Raw genomic sequence first — 22098 nt, 5'->3', positions numbered from 1 at the left:
CCCACCACTTGATCGTGGTGATTTTTGTTAATTCATTTGACAGGCAAAATGGCCTTCTATTGTCTTCTTTAATGACAGGTGCATCAGATGTTACAGAGACAACGACAAGAGGAATTTGACCTAAAATGCACCCATGCGTGATGCCATTGAGGATCATGGCAGAGCAGGCACAGGGGTGGGGGGTGGGAGGTGTGTGCAGGAAGCAGACAGAGGGTGACTCATGGGATCCTGGGAAAACCGGCAGGACACAGTGGCTGGGGGTGGGGCCAAAGCCTGAAAGAAACTGAGAGAGGGTGCGGCGGGGCTCCTCTGAACCTCACCCTCCCTGGCGCAGAGCCAGGCCCGGCCAGGGTGTGCACAGCTCTGCATCAGGAGCTGCCTGCCCGGGAGGCCGCGTGGGGGCCTGGGCTCAAGCAGATCAGTGCATCCAGGCCGACCAGAGAGACTCGGAGCGCTGCCCTGTGGCGGCTGACGCCGGCTCTCACGCCCCCTGCAGCTGCCCTGCTGGTCCCCTGTTGCAAGGCCGAGGACTCCTTAAGCTTGGCCTCTCCAACTGCCAGGGGGAGACCGCGCAGAGCTTCGAGGATCGCCTGTGGTTTAGCAGGTTGCGGAGGTTGACGGAGGCACCACCAGGGGGCAGCATGGGCATGTCTCCATGACCTCGCGCAAGGCCGACCCTCGTGCGGGAGGCAGAAGCTTGCCGCCCCCAGGAGACCCCCAGGCCTACCCCAAGAGTCACCCCTGTCTTCTAGAAAACCTTTCTTTCTCTCCCCCTGCCCAGGTACCCGAGACTCTAAAGTGGGACATTGTCATAAGTTTCATCACTTGAGTCCATTTCCTGTAACTGGGAGGTCAAGTTTGGCGCAAAGATGGGGAGTCCCCACCTAGACGCCCAGGGCAGGGGCCGGGGGCGGGGCCTGTGGCTGCTGTTCTAGGGCGCAGCTATCCCCTCCTTTCCCAGATCCTGCCATTCCTCCAAGGCCAAGGGAGCATTTAGAAACGAGTTTGCCCAAAACAAACAGGAACAAAAACGACACAAAGCCCCAGAACATTCAACAAGCCAGAGCACGTGCCCCCACAAACAGCCGTGTGCGTGCACGTGGCGGGTGCACACGCTCAGTCGTGCAGGAGGCATCGCAATTGTTTGAATCAGAGCACAGCAGGACGCCTGCTGCCCCCTGCGGGCATCTGGAGAGGGGACAGCTCCAAGGGCATCTGGCCTTGTCACTCGCACACTTGGGGTCTCTACTGGGGCTGAAAACCCCCCAGTTCAGTCCTACCACACCCGGGTGCCCCTGAGCCATGCCCCGGAGGAGTTACCTTTAGGGGGACCAGGAGTGGTGAGCCAGAGACCCCTGCTTCCGCCAGCCGCAGGGCTGACCTGTCTGACCCTGGTTTGGGGACAGCGTGGTGGCCCTGGCCTCTCCCCTCTGTCTCCCTCCTCAGCATACACAGAGACAGGCATGCCCTCAGCTTTCTGGGCTGGCTTCTGGAACCTCCTCCAAGGCAACGAGCCCCTGACACCTGGCGCCCTCCATGGAAGGCAGAGTGGGAGGGGAAACGCTGTGGACAAATCCCGGGAAACGACATGCCGGGCCTGGGAGCACCTGGGGACGTTGCACAAGGCTTTTTGTGGCCCTTATGTCCTGTGTCTTTGTGACCCTGGGAGTTGGAACAAGGACCCTCACCCAGTTTGTGAGACAAGCTGCTTAGGAAGGGGGGCTGCGGGCCCCTCCTCTCTTCTTCCTGACCCAAGCCCCCCCCCCCCAGTCCCTCCCCCCAGGTGCCTCTTTGTCTACAAGAGATTCTCTGGAAGAAACAAATGAACCAGCCAACGCTGGTCTTCACTGAACCTAGGGTTAGGATGCCTGCTTCCCACTTGGGGGTGCCCGGGTTTGAATCCCGGCTCTGGCGCCCAACTCCAGCTTCCTGTAGCGCAAACTCCGAGAGGCAGCAGTGCCGGCTCAAGTGACTGGGTTCTGGCCTGGATTGAGTTTCTGGCTCCCAGACAACCAGGGAGTGAGCCAGTGGGTGGGGTTCTCTCTCTCTCTCTCTCTCTTTCTCTCTCTCTCTCTCTCACACACACACACACTAAAATAAATTTATTTAAAAATCTTTTCAAAGAGGAATGAGTGCAGTTTCTGCAACTCTGGGGAGCTGGGCAGGACCCCCATGCGGCTCCCTCACCTTCCTGGACCCCTCTGCGGGCTCCTCTTCCTCACGACCGCTGCGGCCGGCGCACCGATCCGATGGCAGGAGCCAGGTACTTCTCCTGGTCTCCCATGGGGTGCAGGGCCCAAGCACCTGGGCCATCCTCCACTGCACTCCCTGGCCACAGCAGAGAGCTGGCCTGGAAGAGGGGCAACCGGGACAGAATCCGGCGCCCCGACCGGGACTAGAACCCGGTGTGCCAGCGCCTCAAGGCGGAGGATTAGCCTGGTGAGCCGCAGCGCCGGCCTGGTGTCCTTATTCTTAAAATGTGGTTCCCATTCAGTGTTTCCAGTGATCTTGGTAACAGGTGCACCTCGCTTTCAGGTGCTGCCTGCGAGTACCCAGCTCCACGTGCCGTGCCCCTGTTCTACACAGGGTCTGTGAAATCTGGTCCTGGCCTCGGTTTCACAGACTCCCTGGGACTTTTGCTACTTCCTGATAGTTTGGCTTCAACTAAACCACAGTGGTTTACCCTAGGCCGCCGGCAGTGCTGTCTCTAACATCCCGCGGGTGCTGCTGCTGCTACTTGGCCCGAATCCACGTGGACAGCCCGCTGCCTGCCTTCCCTGGTTCCCAAGCTGCTTGCTTCCAGCATGTAGTCCAGGAGCTTCGTGACGCTGTAGCAGGGCAGGGCCAGTGGAGGTGGTAGGGAGCGCAGTGCCACCCTCTGGTCCCTAACGGGCTCCTCCTCCTCTTCTCACCCCCTCCTCCATCCTCAGAGAAATCAGCTCTCCTGTTCTACACACACACACACACACACACACACACACACAGAGAGAGAGAGAGAGAGAGAGAGACAGAGTCTTCCATTCTCTGGTTCACTCTCCAGATGGCTGGAGCTGGGCTGATCCAAAGCCAGGAGCCAGGAGCTTCTTCCAGGTCTCCCACATGGGTGCAGGGGCCCAAGCACTTGGGCCACCTTCCACTGCTTTCCCAGGTGCAATAGCAGAGAGCTGGATTGGAAGAGAAGCAGCTGGGACTCGAACCCATGTGGGATGCTGGTGCTACAGACAGCAGCTTTACCTGCTATGCCACAGCGCTGGCCCCTACCCTGTTGTTTACAAAAGGTTACAGTGGCCTGCAGGGATCAGCCCCTTCTGCCATAGGGATCATACAGTTCCACACAGAGGACTGATTTCTAGCACTTTTTTTTTTTTTTACAATTTTTATTTATTTATTTGAAAGGCAGAGTTAGAGGAAAAGAGAGAGAGAGAGAGAGAGAGATCTTCCATTCGCTGGTTCACTCCCTAGATGGCCGCAACAGCCAGGGCTGGGCCAGGCTGAAGCTAGAAGCTTCTTTCTTTCTTTCTTTCTTTTTCTTTTTCTTTTTTTTCTTTTTTTTTTTTTTTGACAGGCAGAGTGGACAGTGAGAGAGAGAGACAGAGAGAAAGGTCTTCCTTTGCCGAAGGTTCACACTCCAATGGCTGCCGCGGCCAGCGTGCTGCACCGGCGCACCGCGCTGATCCGATGGCAGGAGCCAGGTACTTCTCCTGGTCTCCCATGGGGTGCAGGGCCCAAGCACTTGGGCCATCCTCCACTGTACTCCCAGGCCATAGCAGAGAGCTGGCCTGGAAGAGGGGCAACTGGGACAGAATCCAGCGCCCCGACCGGGACTAGAACCTGGTGTGCCGGCTCCGCAAGGCGGAGGAATAGCCTAGTGAGCCGCGGCGCCGGCCTGAAGCTAGAAGCTTCTTCCAGGTCTCCCACATGGGTTGCCAGGCCCAAGCACTTGGGCCATCTTCCACTGCTTTCCCAGGTGCATTAGCAGGGAGCTGGATTGGAAGTGGAGCAGCGGGGACAAGAACTGGCACCTATGTGGGATGCCAGTGTCGCAGGTGGAGGCTTAACCCATTATGTGGTAGCGCCAGCCCCACTAGCACTTTTTCCTATCATTTTCTTCAAAGTATTCAGTGTCCTCTGGTCACATGAGGGAGCACATGACTCAGCCTCAACCAATCAGAGATCTCTGCTCCCTGGGTCTACCCCCAGCTCCTGCTGCACCCTGATCCAGTGTAGTGCTCTGGCCCTGAGCAGAGCTGCAGAGAGATGGTCCTGGGGACTGAGCCACCTTCTGGGAGGATCCTAAAGAGAAGGTTCCCCAGTGGGGGCCACCGAGGGAGGGCTTCAGAGCGAACCAGCCCCTCTCCCTTGTGAGGCGGGGATGAGCTGCCGTCCTCTGGACCCCCTGAGCTACCTCAGCTGCCTTCCCCAAGTCATGTAACTGAGGGCACCAAAACACTGCATGGAAAGACAGAACTAAACAAGGAATTCACTTTGGCGTAAAAACTTTTGAATCCATGCATGCAAGAGCTCTTCCAAAATTTCATGGAAAATGCCTATGATGGAAAAAATAGGCATGGGTTTCCAACGTCCTTTCAACCATTTTTTCTATGAACTTTTTAAGTGCGTGCATGTGTGTGCTTGTTTGCTCTGATTTATATGAGAGGCAGAGAAACACCCGCAGAGAGAGAGAGAGAGAGAGAGAGAGAGAGCGCTGCCATCCACTAATTCACTCACCAAATGCCTGCAGCGGTTGTGCTGGGCCAAAGCCAGGAGCCAGGAACTCAATCCAGGTCTCGCACATGGGTGGCAGGGACCCAGTTACATGAGCTCTCACCCGCTGCTTCCTGCATTAGCAGGAAATTGGGATCAGGAGCTGGAGCCAGGCACGCTGATGTGGGACACAGGCGTCTAATGGCTTGGCCAAATGCCCGTATATATTTGCATGTGTTAGGGAGAATTGTCTTTCATTGTTGCCAACCGAAGAACCCTCTTTATGTGAAGAGTGTGTTGGCATTCTGCTCTGGTAGGCGCCTAGACAGCCAGGATCAATTATGAGAATCAGAGCGTGTCTGTTACTCCAGGTTGTGTAAATACTAGCAGATGTCTACACTCCAAATACTCTCTTGTGATAATTACTACAGCACTCCATAAAAATCAAATCATGTTGCAACCGAGTAGACTAGAATTTTATTCATAATAGATGAGTTTCAACCACCTGGGGAAGCTCTATAACCTTGAGTGGGTTTGGTACAAACCCTTGGTGCCATCAGCCACAGAGCCTCAGAGCCAGCCATTCTTGGATCCGTTCTGCATTGACTTTTTTTTTAAAGATTTATTTTATTTATTTGAAATTCAGAGTTACACTGAGAGAGAAGCAGAGGCAGAGAGAGAGAGAGAGAGAGAGAGAGAGGTCTTCCATCCACTGGTTCACTTTGCAATTGGCCACAACATCTGGAACTGTGCCCATCCGAAGCCAGGAGCCAGGAGCTTCTTCCAGGTCTCCCACGTGGGTGCAGGGGCCCAAGGACTCGTGCCATCTTCTACTGCTTTCCCAGGCCACAGCAGAGAGCTGGATCGGAAGTGGAGCAGCTGGGTCTCAAACTGGTGCCCATATAGGATGCTGGCACTGCAGGTGGCGGCTTTACCCACTATGTCACAGCGCCAGCCCCCTGCATTGATTTTAAATCATCTCCACTTCAGTGGAAAGCTTTGCATCTGAATTGATTGACTAGGTCTTGGAGGGAAACTTCCTCTGGCGACAGGGAAAGAGAAGGTGCCCGGAATGTTGGGAAGCCAGGTGCCCTGTTCCCATCTCTGCCAGGGCTGTGCAGGTTCAAAGCTCTCCCTGAACTGAAGACCTGTGCTGTGTTGTTGACACCTTCTCCATCAGTCCACGGACACAGGGTCTGTAAAGGCAGCGGCACATGACCCTCACTCTGAGTACCTTATGTAGACGGAAGGGGTGTTGCAGCAAATATCTGTAGTACTTTCAGGTTTTTCTCACCGGCGTGGCTGAAAATGGAGCCGGAGCCTCTACAGGGCTGGTTCTCACCCAAGCGTGCATGTCCAAGGCAGGCTCTCAGATGAGCTCCCCAGAAAGTAGGAGGGTTAGGATCAAGCCGGGGCCTGTGCAGCTGTGTCCATTGCCAGCGGGAAGATGGCGGCTTCTGCTTCCTGGGAAAGACCACTGGAGCCATCCCCGAGCGCTTGAGTGCTTTCCTTGGCATTTCCATGGCAGTGTGTTGATGGAGGCAGGGGTTGAGGGTGAACAGGAACAGGATCTCAATGAATGCCCTTTGACAGGCATTAGACAAGTCTTAGAAATGACAATTAGCTGAAACAAGAAAGAAGCTAAACATATTTGCCCTATACATGTAAGTCTCCATGGAAGAAATGAACCCAACTTCCCTCTCTTTTCACATTCTACACCAAGGACAGCTTCTTTCAGGAAGTTATTTATGCCGTGCTATCATTTAGGATATGTTGGATTGTGAGGGACAGAAAGCCTAGCTCCAATGGATTTACTACTGGGAATTCCTTGGCTTTGCAGCTGAAGATTCCAGTTGTCAGTTAGGGCTCCATTTGATGAGGCCTCCAAGCTCAGTAACTGTCTACATTAGAGTCATTAAAACTAAAGAGCTCTTGGAGGGGAGGGGCATCTATCCCAGATCCTGGAGAGCAACTCCCTGCTCCAAGTTGTGCGACCCCCGGAAGTTGAAATCGACTCCACAGCTTAGGACTGCAAATTCTGCCTTCTTCCCATGGCAAGAGGCCACCTGCTTGCACCTAACGCTCCCCCCACAAAAAGCTCGGGGACTCCCAGTGGAGGGCTGCTGGCTTTGACTGGCAAGGGAGCCCCTGGCTTCCAGCGTGGGGCCGGCTGCTCACACAGCTGGGCTCCAGGCTGCGCTGTGGGACCACTCTGCCACTCACCATCAATGAGGAACCCTTTCTTTTGTAGTTCAGAGGTCACATTTGCATAATAAAATCTCTGAAGGATCTGCCATTCTTCCGGAGGGTGTTGCTGGCCAACCGGAAGAGGAAGCCCTCAGGGAGATGTGGATGATGGTGAGGGCTCCATCCGGCAGCCACCAGGCTCTGGTGGAGATGGTCACGTTCCACTCCTCCGAGCTGTCACTCAGGAGCCTGCTGGCCTGGCTGAGGGCGGTGGGCCACGAGATCGCGCTGCGAAACAGAGAGATCAGCACACAATCCGGCGTCCCGGGCTGCCGGCTGAGTTCACTCCAGTGGGAACCAGCAGCTGCTAAGTGCGGCTTCCTTGTGGACTGGGCTGGAGCCCAGCAGGGTGTGCACTTGGCTCTTTGTGCCCACGGGTTCTGCACCATTGCATCTAACTCACAGCAAACGGAAAACGGTCTGGGAAGAAAACACCATGAACATGGACAGATTTCTTTCCTTGTCACTAGTCCCTAAACTATGCAGTATAGCAACTGTTCCTTAGTATTGCCTTGTGCTAGTTCTTGTAAATAATCTGGGCATGACTTAAGTACAATGTGGGTTGGGGTCTGGGTTCTGCTTGTGAGGCCGGCATCCCAAAGCAGAATGCTGGTCCTGGCTGCTTTGCTTCTGACCCAGCTCCCTGCTAATGCACCTGGGAAGGCAGCAAATGATATGGCCTGAGTACTTGGGTCCTGGTTGGAATTCCAGGCCTATGGCTTCAGCCTGGCTCAGACCTAGCTGTTGGGGCCATTTGGGGAGTAAGCCATGGATGGAAGATCTCTCTCTCTCTCTCTCTCTCTCTCTCTCTCTCTCTCTCTCTCCCTCCCTCCCTCTCTCTCCCTCCCTCCCTCTCTCTCTGATGCTCTGCCTTGCAAATAAGTATGTAAGTAAATAAAGAAATCTCCAAGTAAAAATAAAGAATATGGAAGGCCATATATTTATAATATATATGCAAATACTATGCCATTTTATAGAAGAGCCTTGAACATCCCTGAATGTTGATAGCACTGAGAGTCTGGAGCCATTTCTTCATAGATATTTATTTTTAAATATCAAAAGAGTTCAAAACACCAAGTTCTTGAATAGGAGACACAACATCATTAAGATGTCAATTGTCCCTAAAATGACCCACACAACCAACATAATTGCAATAAAAATATCAGTAGTATTTTCGTGTGTGTGTGTGTGTGAAATAGACAAGCTATTTGTATCGAAAAGCAAATGTCAAGACCATGTAGGAGGACTGGGCATTGTGGTGCAGTGGTTAAGTCACTGCTCAGGACACCCGCATTCCCTATCACACTGCCTGGGACCAAGTCCCAGTTCCACTTCTATTCCAGCTTCCTGCCAATCATCTGGAACAGGGGCTGCAGGAGAGGGCTCGAGTCCTTGAGTCCCTACCACCCACATGCAGGACCTGGATGGAGTTCCTGGCTCTTGGATTTGGCCTGGCCCAGCCTTGGCTGGCAATTGGGGAGTGAACAAGTGGCTCTCTCTCTCTTGCAAATACATAAAAATGGCTAAATATTTAAAAAGAACTAATTAGGAAAAATCTAAAAATAAAAAAAGTAATGAGCAAATAGGCTTAGCCAGAAATGTAAGACTAGTCAGCCAGAAAAATTAATTCACATTTTTTAAAAATAGAATGAATGCTTTTGATGTTCCCAGCCCAGCAGGGGCCGCTGTGTGCCACAAGGGCGGGAGCTGTGCCGAAGCCAGGAGCCGGGAGCTTCTTCTGGGTCTCCCATGTGGGTGCAGGGGCCCAAGCACTTAGGCCATCTTCTGCTGCTTTCCCAGGCCATAGCAGAGAGCTGGATGGGAACTGGAGTAGCCAAGACTTGAACCAGCACCCATATGGGATGCCGGCACTGCAGACAGCGGCTTTACCCGTTATGCCATGGCAGCGGCCCCTAAACCTTGATTCTTAGGCCCCCAAGTAAGCTTAACTTTTGATTCCATTTCCCACAAGCTTTGTGAAGTCCCCTCATCTGTTATTCGCTTATGGTTTATGTAAGGGACATCTCGGGCAAAGCACACGGGCGATGGCACCTGCCGCGGCCTTCAGGGAAGGTAACCGAGGAAAGGAGGTGCCCCGTTCTCTGCACGCCCGCTGCACATTTTGTTCTGTGTGCACATGTTTTCAAGAAGAAATGACTTTATAAAGGAAAGAGTACAAGCTGCACTCTTTTGGTCTCCTTGGTGACATGCCCCTAGGAAAAGACGCCGTGTGCCCTTGTACAGCCAGAAGATTAGGATCTCAACTGCTGTTTGTTCCAAATCTGTGTTCTCTCTTTGGGCAGCTCAGGAAGAAAACAAGACGACAGCAACCAGACACAGCCCAGGGGCGCTTTCCAGGTTCAGAGCCCCGCTCCCCACCCCATGGGAGGGCACTGGTGTGTGGACACGTCACAGGACAAACCTCAGCCCCTGCGTAGACCAACGGTGCTCCATAAATGCCTCCCATGGGATATTGTTTGTTTGTGGCTAATTCATTTTGCTAACGCGGGACACAGGGAAACCAGTGGCTTTTTAAAAAATTATTATAATTTCAAGAATCAGTGAACGACTTAATTACTTTTAGATGCAGGAAGAAAAGACCTAAAAATAACTGTACAAACCGCACGTGATAGAGCCCAGGACGAACGGATTAAATGACATATAATTAGTCACTCATAAGCAGCAGCGCGACCATCAGGAATTTTGTACCACTGTTGATGGAGTGGTTTGAGACCCTCTAGCAAAGAAGTAGGGAAATTCTGTAATTATTAAAAGAGGAAACAGCAAATCAACCCAACAAGGGCACCATTAAGGTAAGTAAGAGAACTTATTTAAATTCACAACACATGCATACATTCATAGAACGTTCTGGAAATTCCTAGAGCATGATGAGATACATTCCAATGCATGTAAATTACACCCACCTAAGAACTAGAGAAGATCCAATCATTTGAAAAACAGTCCATTGACCACATTCTTTTGCGTTTGTCACCCGATGATGTGAATGATAATGTGAATGCATAAGGCGCGTCTAGAACTGTCCATCCTTGCTCTGTTGGGGGATACTCACACTCTGGGAGGGGGTCCTGTTCTTGAACCAGGGGGAGGCAGGTTCAAGCGGCTGCACGGAAAGGAAAGATGATGAAAAGACGGCTCTTCCTTGTGAGTGACCACTGCCCCTCTCTCTGCAGCTGGACTGCCCGGAGCCCCGTCAGCGGGGCGTAATGTCACAGCCCAAGAGCTTTAGGACAGTGCCAGGCAGAAACTCAGCAGACGGCAAGCAAGTGGGCGAATTTCCTCTCATTCGGGTCATCAGAGGATCCGCGTTGAGCTGTCTTGGGTTGGCTCAGCAGAAAAGGCGATGCACTCTCCGGCCTTTGGCTTTGTTAGGATCTCAGTCAAAGGAAGTTTTCGCAGAGCGCACTGCTGCTAGGGAGCCTAAGCTCCTCCAGGTCCCGCTGAGGCCTGCCGTGGCAGGAAGCTGTCCCTGAGACTGGCTCCCTGGGTCAGAGCCTGCATGGTTCCTGAGTCCTTCACTGTGCACCTGTTGCAGGTGTGGCCAGTGGCCAGGAGTGCCAGAGCACCATTGTCACAGGATCAATAGACTCCATGGTCAAGAGCCACCAGCTTCCCTTGGGACAGGCTCCTGGGTTAGGACCCTGGCAGGAAGAGAGGAGGTCGGGGGATGCAGCTGATGGGTGTGGGGCTCCCCTCAGGGTTTGGGGAGCAGTGGGCTCCTGGGCCAGGCTGTGAGGAGTGGCTCTTCCCTTTCCATAGCCGAGTCACAAACCACATTGGGATTGAGGTAGAGTTAGCTGGAAGGGCTGGGGTGGGGGTCTTGGCTGGGGAGAAGTGCCCGTGGAAACAGGAAGACTGGCAGCTTCACTGTCCCTGCTGCCCACGCTCAGCCCCATGTGAGCCATCGGGATACAGGTGCCCGTCCTGTGAGGCTGAAGCCAGATGTGTGTGTGTGTGTGGGTGGGTGGGTGGGGTGGGATTGATTCTGGTGCTGTTTGTGTTAATCAGCCTGGGGCGACCCACAGGGCTGTGTATTTGTGTTGTGTGCACTTGGTGTGTGAGTTGGACTTTCTTATCCACCTCTTCCTCTTGTTTCTTTAACACCAAAAGCTCTGGTCTGCAGAGAGAAACAAAGATTCAGGTTTACGTGGAAAAACACAAAACACCATTTTTGAAAAGGATTCTGTATATCTGGCATGGCCGTGGCCCCATGGTACCATTTAATGAAGAGTGCTCTCTTTCCCAGGGGTTTAGGGGGAGGGGTCAAGTTCATGGTCACTGCAGAGGCTGTGCAGCGGCCTCCCCTCCAATGCAGCACGGGTGACAGTAACTACCAGCCATTCCGCAATGTTTACACCACAGTGAAATGGAACAACCTGCCCGACCACGAGGGCCAGGAACCGCCCGACTCGTGTTACGACTCCTTAGGCCGCTGGCTCAATCTAGACAGAGCCTGACCTAAACGCAATCAAGCAGAGCCGCTCGGCCCGGAAAGACTCGTCTGAGCAATGCCCTAGGGAGGAAGAACTCGCGCCTCCTCTGGAGCCTTTGACGTTGGCGACCTGATTCTCCCAGAGGGGCCTTGGCGACTGGGGGTCCGCCGAGCAGCCCGTGAGCTCAGGACACGTCTAAACCAGGCGCCCAGGCAGTGACGCTGTGCACCTGAGTCTCCATGAAAAGTCAGAACAAAGTGCTTGCGTTTGAAAAAACGTCAGACAGTAAACACCCACGTCCGCACTTGACATTCTCGGGAGAACCTTCCGGGCGGGCGAGGCAAGCTCGGGCCAGCTCCGACCCCCTGCAGTGCCGGAGGAGCCACGGAGGAGGCCAAGGAGCCCTGGTGGGGGTGGGGGGAGCACCCACTGCCTCTCCTGGCCAGGGACACAGCTTCCAGACGCTTCCCCCTCTGCTGGGGAGTGGCGGGGTGGGGGTGGGGGTGGGGACAACCTTCCAGGGGACATTTAGAAAGCAGCTCTGTGAGTTTCACACATCTTGACTTCATGTCACTTTTTCCATTTGGGCTTCATTGGCTTCTCCTCTGGCACTTAGGGACTTTCAGTGGCGCGGCTGCTCATCTCCACTGGGGGGAGGAGAGCTCACTGCCCTGCCAGCCGGGGGCTGATCACCTCTCCTGGGCGGCTATGCCAAGTCGCTGCATCCCTGTGATGTAAAAACAGGGGAACTATTCGTGAGGGCATGAGCGCTGCAAGCCCAAGGGGGCGGCCATGGTCGCACCTCACTTCTTCTCCCAGTTAATCGCCCATCGAACAGGACCTTGTACCTTTATCTCCCTCTTAAGGCCTCCTGGGTAGACCAGCACCCCAGGGTGCTTCTGCCCAGGGTGGGTGGATTGGGCAGCCTTGCTTCCCCAGCCAGGCCCCTGCTGCTGCTGCCCCCAACTGGCCACTGTTGACCCCCAGCCTGTGCAGGCGGCTGGCTGGTACTGAGGAGGGGCAGGTGTCTGAGCCAGCAGTTAGGACGCCCACCTCCCATATCAGACTGCGGGGCTCCTGACTCCAGCTCCCTGCGAACGCTCACCCTAGAAAACAGCCGATGGTGGTTCAAGGGCTTGGGTCCTGCCACTCATGTGGGAGACCCAGATTCCTGACTTAGCCTGGTCTAGTCAGCGTGGTTGGGAGCATTCGAGAAGAGAATCAGTGGGTGGGATCTCTATCTGACTCTGGAAAAAAAAAGAAGCAAATAAGGGAGGGAGGGAGGGAGGAAGAATGGAAGGAAAAGGTAGAAAGAAAGATCATGCCCCCAACAGAAGCCATTAGCTTGAGGCACCTGCTTGCCAGGCGTCCATTCTGCAAGGCAAGCAAGTGAGGCTTAGTCAGTCCCATTGTGCTCCCTTCTCCCAGCTTCTGTCCTGGGGAGAGCTGAACCCACCGATTACAAGTCCAAGGGCAGGGGTGGAAGAGCTGCAACCAGGAGAACATGCCATTTACTCCCCACCCACAAGCCCCACCCTCATCCTAGTGCAGGCCTGGGCTGGGAGGGGGAGGAGCTGCACCTTAAAGCCCTGAGTCGTGGTTATGGCAAGAGGAGGCCGTACAGCTGAGTTCCTGAGCTGAGACCCTGTTTGCCAACCTTGCCCGACTATGGAGCAGGAGAACATGCAACCCCTGGCTGGGGGGAGCCCACAGAACAGTTTTAAAGGGACGGGGAGGGAGCAAGCAGCAAGCTATGTTGTCATCACACCCTGTGCGCCCTGACTGTATGGGTGTGGTTCCGACCAGGGTGCTCTGGGCTGCAGAGCCGCATTTCAACCAGAAACCCCAAGGAGAGTTCCCTGGTTCGAGTTTTTTAGAGTGAGGCAGCGCAGAGCTGGCCCAAAGGGTTGGCTCCAGAGGACACCTCGGATCTTTCCACTGGTATCCTGGCCTCTCCTTGTGGGTCCACATCACTTCCTCCTGCACCCCAGGTGCGGCAGGTGCCACACAGACTCAAGCCTTGACAGTTCCGCTGTCCCTGGGGCAGGTGAGCAGGGGTATTTCCTGATTGCAGAGGCAGGCTCTGAGGGGCTTGGCTGGGTCAGAACCCATGGTGGCACTAACAGCAGCATCGGGGTGGGGGCCAGGGGTGGGGTGGGTCTATAGCATAAGCTCAGCCAAAGGCAAAAGCTGCCTGGTTCCAGGCCACTGAGGCTGCCCTGTGGGGCATGGGTTGAAGAGCAGCCAGCTAGGCAGCTGTGGGCATAGCCACAGCTGGAGATAATGAGGTCTGAAACAGGGCGGGAGGCAGCCAGTGGTCACTGGGGGCCTCTCCAATATGCAGGGCTCTCCTGGAGGGGTGCGGTGGGTTGAGTGGTGTCGCCCCAAAAGATAGGTCAGCTGGATCCTCAGAATGTGGCCTCCCTCATTTGGAATAGGGCTTCTGCCGAAGTGAGACAGGGATCTCACTAGGAGTTATCCTGGACTGGACGGGACCTCAACGCAATGGCACGTGTCCACGGAAGAGACAGGAAAGCAGAAGACGTCCGGAGGTGCAGGGAAGAAGCCAAGTGAAGACGGAGGTGGAGATCGGAGCCGTGTGGCCACAAGCCCAGGGACGCTCAGAGGTTCTGAGGTTCCAAGTGGACCAGCAGCTGGGAGAGACCTGGAGGGGGTGGGGGAGAGTCTCCTCTGGGGCTCTGGAATGGGTGCGGCCTGCCGACACCTACGAGTGGGTCCCTGTACTGTGAGAGAATGCATTTCTGTTGTTTTGAGCCATCTCATTTGTGGTACTCTGGGACAGTAGCCCCTGAAAAGATATGGCTGTTTGTAAATATAGGACCTTATATCTATCACTATCACAAGGATCCTAGAAGGAAGTCATTTTGAGTAAAATTAGACTTAGGTTTTTTTTTTTTTTTAGATTTATTTATTTATTTGAGAGGCAGAGTTATAGACAGAGAGGGAGAGACACAGAAAAAGGTCTTCCCTCCATTGGTTCACTCCCCAAATGGCTACAACTTCTGGAGATGAGCTGATCTGAAGCCTGGAGCCAGGAGCTTTCTCCAGGTCTCCCGCATGGGTGCAGGGGCCCAAGGACTTGGGCCATCCTCTGCTGCTTTCCCAGGCCACAGCAGAGAGCTGGGTCGGGCAGCCAGGACAGGAATCAGCACCCGTATGGGATGCTGGTGCCACAGGTGGAGGCTTAACCTACTATGACACAAGACCAGCCCCACTAATTTTAGTTTATTCACTCAAATAGTTGCTCATAAACTATTAAGTGTCTGCTATAAGCCTATAGACACTGCACTGGGACAGTGCAGGGGACACAAATGAGAGCAAGACAGATTCCCTGCCCTTGTGGGACTCACGTCCAAAGGAGGAGACAAAACTCAAGTAAGCGAACAATTAAAAGTCAAAGAACTTGGGTTTGCATCCTAAAGGAAAGAAGTAAGATGGTAACACAGGGGACATGGGAGCAGGAGAGGAGACGCCTCTTGAGAATCCGTCCTCAGGAAGGGTGATCAGGGGAGGCAGAGAGTTAGCGTTGCTCTGATGTCATCCTCACCATAAGGTAGTCTGTACACAGTGTCTGAGACGCAGGGAACCAACTGCACCATGCAAAGCTGCCATTGGAGACAACCTCTCCAACCAACAGGGACAAGCACGTGGTTAGTAATGGATGAGAAACTAATCCAACCACAGTTAGATACCATGTAACAAACGAGCAAGCGGAAAAGGAGACCAGCAGGTGTGGGGCAACTGGAACCCTCACCTACCACTGGCCCACAGAATGGTGCGCCTGCTACGGAAAGAGTCTGGTAATTTCTCAGAAAAGTTCATCACGGAGCCACCCTACTGTCCACCAGCTCACACCTCGGTGTGTGTCCAGGGGAAACAAATTCTTGTACGTGGCTGTTCTTAGCCACAGCCCGGAGATGCAAACAACGGAAATGTCCATCCGTGGATGAATGGATAAACAAAACAAGAGGCATTCATCCCATAGACTGCTAAGTGCCGAGAAGGGCTAGGAGATGGATGAACGCTGGAAACGGTACACTAAGTGAAATAAGCCAGATCCGGAAGGTGGTGTGTTACATGATTCCATTTATAGAAATACCCAGAATAAGCGAGTCCACAGAGACAGAAAGCAAATGAGTGGTTGCCAGGGGCTAGGGGAAGGAGGACTAGGATGTAACTGCTTTATAGGTGTGGAGTTTCCTTTTGTTGGGACAAAAATGTTTTGAAACTGGAGAGAGATGACGGTTGCACAGCGTTGCAGATCCCCTGAATGCTGCTGAATTGTGTGTTGTCAAGAAATTGAAGACACTTTGCACAGACTGGGTGACAACGTTTGCAAGTCATGTATGGCTGATTAAGGGCTTACATCCAGAATGTATGAAACAGCCTTACGACTCAATAGTAAGAGGACAAACAGCCCGAGGAGAGGTAGGAAAAGGATTCAAATCGATGCCCCACCAAGTGGCTAATAAGCACTTGAAAAGTGGCTCAATGTCATGAGTCATTAAGGGAATAGAAATCGAAATCGCAGCGACACATCTCTGCCTACTCACTCACACAGCGATCGTGTGGAAAATGACACCAGTGCGCGGTGGCCAGGATGTGGAGAACACAGGAACTCTATCCATTCATTGCTGGTGGAACGCTAAATGGTAATAGCTACTCAGGAAAACAGGCGACTTCTTAGGAAGTCCAACATACTCTTACCGTGAGAACCAGCAATTCACTGCTAGGAATCTATGCAAGAAAAATGAAAATAGATGTCCACACAAAGGCTGGTACATAGTGTTCATGTAAATACTCTCCATAACAGCCCCAAATCAGAAATCATCTAAATGTCTATCAACTATCAAGGCAAACCAAACTGTGGTGTATCCTTGCAAAGGGATACTAGCCAGCCCAGTGGCGCAGCGGGTAGCACGTGGAATACCTGTTATAAGGAATACGCTTCAGTAGTAAACCTGCCTGAGTATAGCAAATATCACTCTTGCCTATATCCCTACTAACACAGTTAAAAAAGAAAATATTACGCCGAGCAAAAGAGCCCAGGCACAAGAGGCCCCGGGTGGTGTGACTGCATTTCCAGCAGGGGTTTCCAGGAGCTGGGAGCCTGACCAGGGACACAAAGGAGGCCCAAGGGAACTGTGGGAGGCTCCGGAAAGTTCCTAAAACTGAATTGTGGCCGTGGCTCACAATTGTATAAATTTATTAAAAATCATCTGCTATACCCCCAGAATGTATGGATTTTATCAGACGTAAAGTATATCTCAATAGAGCCGCTTTAAAATTTTTAAAAATTAAACACCTAATTCCACAGGTTTAGGAAAAGAACAAACTAATCCTAAGGAAAGAAACAAACAAATGGGTAAGGGTAAGGGCAGAATTCAGAAACAGAAAAGTAATACAGTAACAATCCACCCAAGATCTGGTTCCTGGGGAAAGAGAAGAAACTGGACAAACCATCAGTTGCCCTGATAAAGAAATAAGGGGACAGAATAAATGTCTGACACAAGAACTGTGGACACAATAACCCGAGATGTGGGGGAACTCGAGTAAGCGTGCCTCCATTTCTCTGCTCTGTGCTGGGCAAATGGATTTGGAAACCACGACCCGGTGGATGACTTTCTAGGAAAACAGAAATGAGCAGGACTGGGCCCACGAGAGACTCAAAGATCAGAGACTTTCGGTTACCATGGAAAACGGTGAAAAACTTGGTAAAACATCATTCAGCCAGAGACATCCAATCCCAGTGGTTTCACAAGTGGATCCTACTGGTAAACCTCTGTCGGCTGGAGAAGAGAGCTACTGTGTGCCAACTGCTCTAGAGAAAGAAGAGAACCTTCAGGTTAGTCTGCTGGTGTTAGTAGCTCAGTGATCACCACCCCGACACATAATACCTGCAAACCACAGGGGCCAGCACTGTGGCATAGCAGGTAAAGCCACGGCCTGCAGTGCTGGCATCCCTTATGGGCGCCGGTTCAAGTCGTGGCTCCTCCACTTCCGATCCAGCTCTCTGCTGTGGCCTGGGAAAGCAGTAGAAGATGCCCCAAGTCCTTGGGCCCCTCCATCCACATGGGAGACACGGAAGAAGCTCCTGGCTCCTGGCTTCAGGTCGGCACAGCTCCGACCATTGTGGCCATCTGGGGAGTGAACCAGTGGATGGAAGACCTCTCTTTCTCTCTGCCTCTGCCTGTCTGTAACTCTGCCCTTGAAACAAATAAATCTTAAAAAATATGATTGTATCCACAAATCACATTGTATCTGTTAAAAACTAATTAAAAGTTAAAATGAAAGGAAAAAGAAATTAACAAGAGCTGGGCCAGAGTTTAAAAAAATGAAGTTGTTTAAAAAAAGGAAGAGTTCTGCAACATTAGGAAGTTCATTATTACAGAAATAGTTCATCTTCATAGACGATAGACAGCTACTGGTGAAAATACAATTCCATTCTGATTTTTGAAATTTGGACAACATGAAGAGAAGCACTTCTGTAAGGTGCTAAATTAGAAACCAGACCCTGTGTTCATTGGAGAAACATTCAGCGTCTCTCCATATGATGTGGAGTAAGACACACTCACCCATTACCACCCCTGCTGTTTAGTATCACACCGAGGAATGAGCTGTGCGACTGCACAGGCATGGAGGCCGACTGCAAAACCGGAAACATCATCACCGAAGATGATTGCAAAGCTGTGGGCAACAGTGGGACGATTCACGGTGCTGAGTGGGCACAAAAATCATTGAAAAGTCAACCTCCAAGAACAGCATGGATACAGCAACCCCGTAAGTCTGACCCAGGGAAAGATTCTATTTACAGTGGAACTCAAAAAGATGAGACACCCAAGACTATAATAAACACAAAATCCATACGAAGAAAATTTAGAAAACCCAAGGGCACAAAGAAAGACTTGAATCAGTGAACATACATTTCTTCATCTTGGATAGAAAGAGCCATTTACGTTCCTCCCTGAATTAATCTACAAATTTAGTATAATTTCAATGAAAACACCAACAGAGGGTTTATTTGCTTTTTGTTCATTCTTGTTTTGATTTCCAGAACTAAACTGAATGATCTTGCTCTTCTGTTTGCCTTTCCAATGATAAACTCAAAATTTCTTTTAAAAAAAAAATTTGAGAGCAAGAGAAGGAAAGGGGAGAGAGAGAGAGAGAGAGGCTGCGACATCTGCTAGTTTGTCGCCCTAATGCCCACAGAGGCCAGGGCTGGGATGGGCTGATCCCGGTCTCCCACACACAGGGGCAGGGACCCAGTGACTTGCATCACCAACGCCACCTCCCAGGGTCTGCATTGGCAGGAAGCTGGGGTCGGGATTCGGAGGTGGGCCTTGAACCCAGGCACTCTGCTCGGGGCTGTGGGTGTCTTAAGCAGAAAAACTTCTTAAGCAATGAAAATAGATCAACAACTCGAAGGAAAGACAGTCAAAGCACTGAACAAGGAGTCACAGAAAAGGAAAACAAATGAAGATTAGAAGGAGAGAGATTTCAGCGTGTCCCTAACAGACAAGTAGGGAGAGTCTGTCAAATGGGTCCATTCACTGGACCTTCCCCATGGCTCAGTTAACAGGTCCAAAGCACTCAGAACAGTGTCCAAACAGTGGTCAGATCACATGGTCACCACTCGTGGAACCCAGTTACTATCATTATCCTTAGTAAGGATAATTGCAGTATTGGGATTTATAGCACCCATACCTCCTGACCAGTTATTCATCTTCTAGGAATATGGGACTTAGTTGTGAGTGTGTGTACAAGACGTGGGTACGGAGTTAGTCATTGCCAATGCTTGTAAGGCAAAAGATTGGGAGCCACATACATGTGTACCTAGGAAGGACTGCTTAGCAGAGGGCATTTAGCCTGGGGATTAAGACACCTGCTTCCCCTATCAAAGTCCCTGGGTTCAATACCCAGCTCTGGCTCCTAACTCTAGCTTTTTGCTAATGCAGACCCCAGAAGACAGCGGTGGTGGCTCAAATAATTGGGTTCCTGCCACCCACATGGGAGACCTGTATGGAGTTCTCAGCTCCCTACTTGGGCCTGGCCCAGTCCTAGCCATGGTGGGCGTTAGGGGAGTGAGCCCGGGAATGGAGCCCTCTGTCTGTGTCTCTGCCTCTCAGGTAAGCATGTCCATAAACAATTCTGAACAAAGAAAGTGCTGGTCGCAGGCAGTATGGAAGCGCACACAATGGGCTCCCAGACAGGCATCAAGAGAAAGAGGCAGAGGTCCGTAGGCTGATGAAGAACAGCCTTCAGCATGCTGCTCAGTAGAGGGAAAGATACGCACGGAGCAGACCCCTGTGCTGTAGCACTGCTTGTGTGAAGAGCTGGGCGTTCTTGAATAAGCATTGAGTATCTGATCAGAGACACAGGAATCCCCTCATCACTCTGGCTGTAGCCTCGTCAGTGGTTTATTTGCTTATTTGGGTCAAGTGTCTATTCCCCATGGAAGGGTAAATGCCCTTTCTCAAGAGTCAGGAATTTACAGTGAAAACGCTCATTCTTTGCAGGAAACCAGCTGCTTCTATGTCACTTGAGTCTGACTTAAATCCTATTCCCAAGCTTCCATCTCTGCACACAGTGTAGGAGCGCTCCCCTGTGCAGGAGACATCCCCTGCCTCACGAGAGACAGAAGCAACACAGCAAAGCAAACTGCACGTGCAGGTTGCCCTTATCCCAAAGTCCAGGAATTCATTCTCTCTCTGATTCAGCACGGCTGGTACTGGTATGGACTGCTGGGTGCTAGCACCACTAGGCTGTGTCAGGACCCACGGAATTCTCGTGCGCCCCCTGTGGCAAGAGGCTGATATAACAACCAGGCCCCCTCTGTGGAGCTACCCCAGTGGTGTTCCCTGGGTGTTGTGCCCAAGAATTTTCAATAGAGGGCGCTGATGAAACAGCCCTGTGGGAGCTGCCGTGTTTTTCTAGCTGAAGATGCTAAGATGTGGATTTGTACAGAAGCAAATACAAAAGCAATCAAAAACACTTAAGGTGCATACTTGTGGACTTATTGTAGTTATTATCCTTTTTTTTTTTTTTAAATCCTGAATCCTGGTATTCTATATGAAAGGGACAAAATTCCTGCAAAGAACTTGGGGTATATTTAGCCAGGTCCTGTCTCACCTGGGCTTCTGTGGTTTCATGTTCCAGGTTGTGTTTCCACAGAGTCAACATTGCAAAGTCTGGACACAACGTCAGAAAATCAGAATGGTTCTAGAAGAGAAGTTCTCACTTTTCATCCTGCAAAAGGCCAGATAGTAAGTATTTTTGGATTTGTGGTCCATAGGGTCTCGTCTTAAGAACACAAATGTGGGGGCTGGCATCATAGCATGGTGGGTAAAGCTGCTGCCAGTGACACCAACATTCCATATGGGCGCCGGTTCAAGTCCCAGCTGCTCCACTTCCAATCCAGCCACCTGCTAATGCGCCTGGGAATGCAACAGAAGATGGCCCAAATGCTTGCACCCCTGTACCCATGTAGAAGACTTGGATGAAACTCCCAGCTTCAGCCTGGCCCAGCTCTGACCATTACAGATATCTGGGGAGTGGACCAGTGGATGGAAGATCTCCCTCTCTCTCTCTCTCTCTCTCTCGCTCGCTTTCAAATAAATAAATAAATAAATAAATAAATTTAAAGAACTCAAATGTGCCTCTAGCATGAACACAGGATGTAAATGAATGAGTGCATCAGTGGGCCAATAAAACAAAAACATGTAGCAGACCAGGCACTTATTAGGATGGCCAGAACCCAGAATGTTGACGGGCAAGGGTGTCATTCATTGGGGTGGAAATGCACAACACTGCAACCACATGGCATGGCAGATTTACAGTCTCTTATGAAACTCAACCTAGTCTTATAGTAATATTTGCAGTCATGTTCCTCGGCCTTCATCCAAAGGCCTTGAACATGTTATGTCCCTGTGAAAACCTGCACATGTGTATTGATGAAGGCTTTATGCATAGTTGCCAAAACGTGGAAGCAATCAAGATGTTCTTCCAAGAAGGTGAGCTGATACACAAACAACAGTACACACGGACATCAGATTATTCAGCAGTGAAAAAGGAGCAGATGCATCAAGCCTCGAATAGACAGAGAGAAGCAGTAAACTCATCTCACTACGTGAAGGGAGCGCACCCAGCAAAGGCTACAGTCTATGTGATTCCGAGGACATGATGTCCGGGAATAGCAAAGCTGTCAAGACCTGCTCCCACCTGTGCACGGCTCCCCCTTGTCACCTATCATGGCGCCTCTTGTGCTCTGGGGACCCCTAGTGGCAACCATGCTCCTTGCAGGGCTGTCTGTTGTGTGGGCAGCAGCCTTACTCCACACCAGGGGCAGGTGGGTGCCAGGGCTGCGGCCTGCAAGCCCAGCAGGGGTCTTAGTGCAACCTGGAGAGAAGCACCCCTTCTGCTGGGCCACCCAGCCCCACTGCAGGCCCAGGGGACTGAGGGCTGGGCCAGGGGACGGACTCTGGATTTGCTTCCCCACACCCTGAGGCTGGACCCAAGGCACGACCCACTTGACACCTCACACCTTGACATCTGGTGCAGCTCGGGGTGGGGGAGGGGGGTCTCCTGTGGCCTCACAGCACATCCCCTCCCTCCTGCAGACCAGGTCCCTCGGCAAAGCTGCTCTCCCCACTCCCGGGGCTGCACAGTGGCCCGCAGT

The 22098-nt window shown here is 52.0% G+C and overlaps 1 long non-coding RNA gene across 1 annotated transcript; it reads left to right on the top strand.

The window, feature by feature from the left end:
• Positions 1–9254: 9254 nt before the first annotated feature.
• On the top strand, positions 9255–21074 carry LOC149126901 (uncharacterized). Its single transcript, XR_016232278.1, has 3 exons — positions 9255–9764; positions 20580–20686; positions 20842–21074. It is a non-coding gene; the product is annotated as an uncharacterized LOC149126901 (long non-coding RNA).
• Positions 21075–22098: the final 1024 nt, after the last annotated feature.

This window comes from Oryctolagus cuniculus, chromosome 4 (genome assembly GCF_051225735.1).
Source record: "Oryctolagus cuniculus isolate XC-2025 breed Fujian yellow rabbit chromosome 4, ASM5122573v1, whole genome shotgun sequence".
Taxonomy (NCBI): Eukaryota; Metazoa; Chordata; class Mammalia; order Lagomorpha; family Leporidae; genus Oryctolagus; species Oryctolagus cuniculus.
The sequence above is the reverse complement of the archived record's forward strand: the minus strand, read 5'-3'. Positions and strand labels throughout refer to the sequence as shown.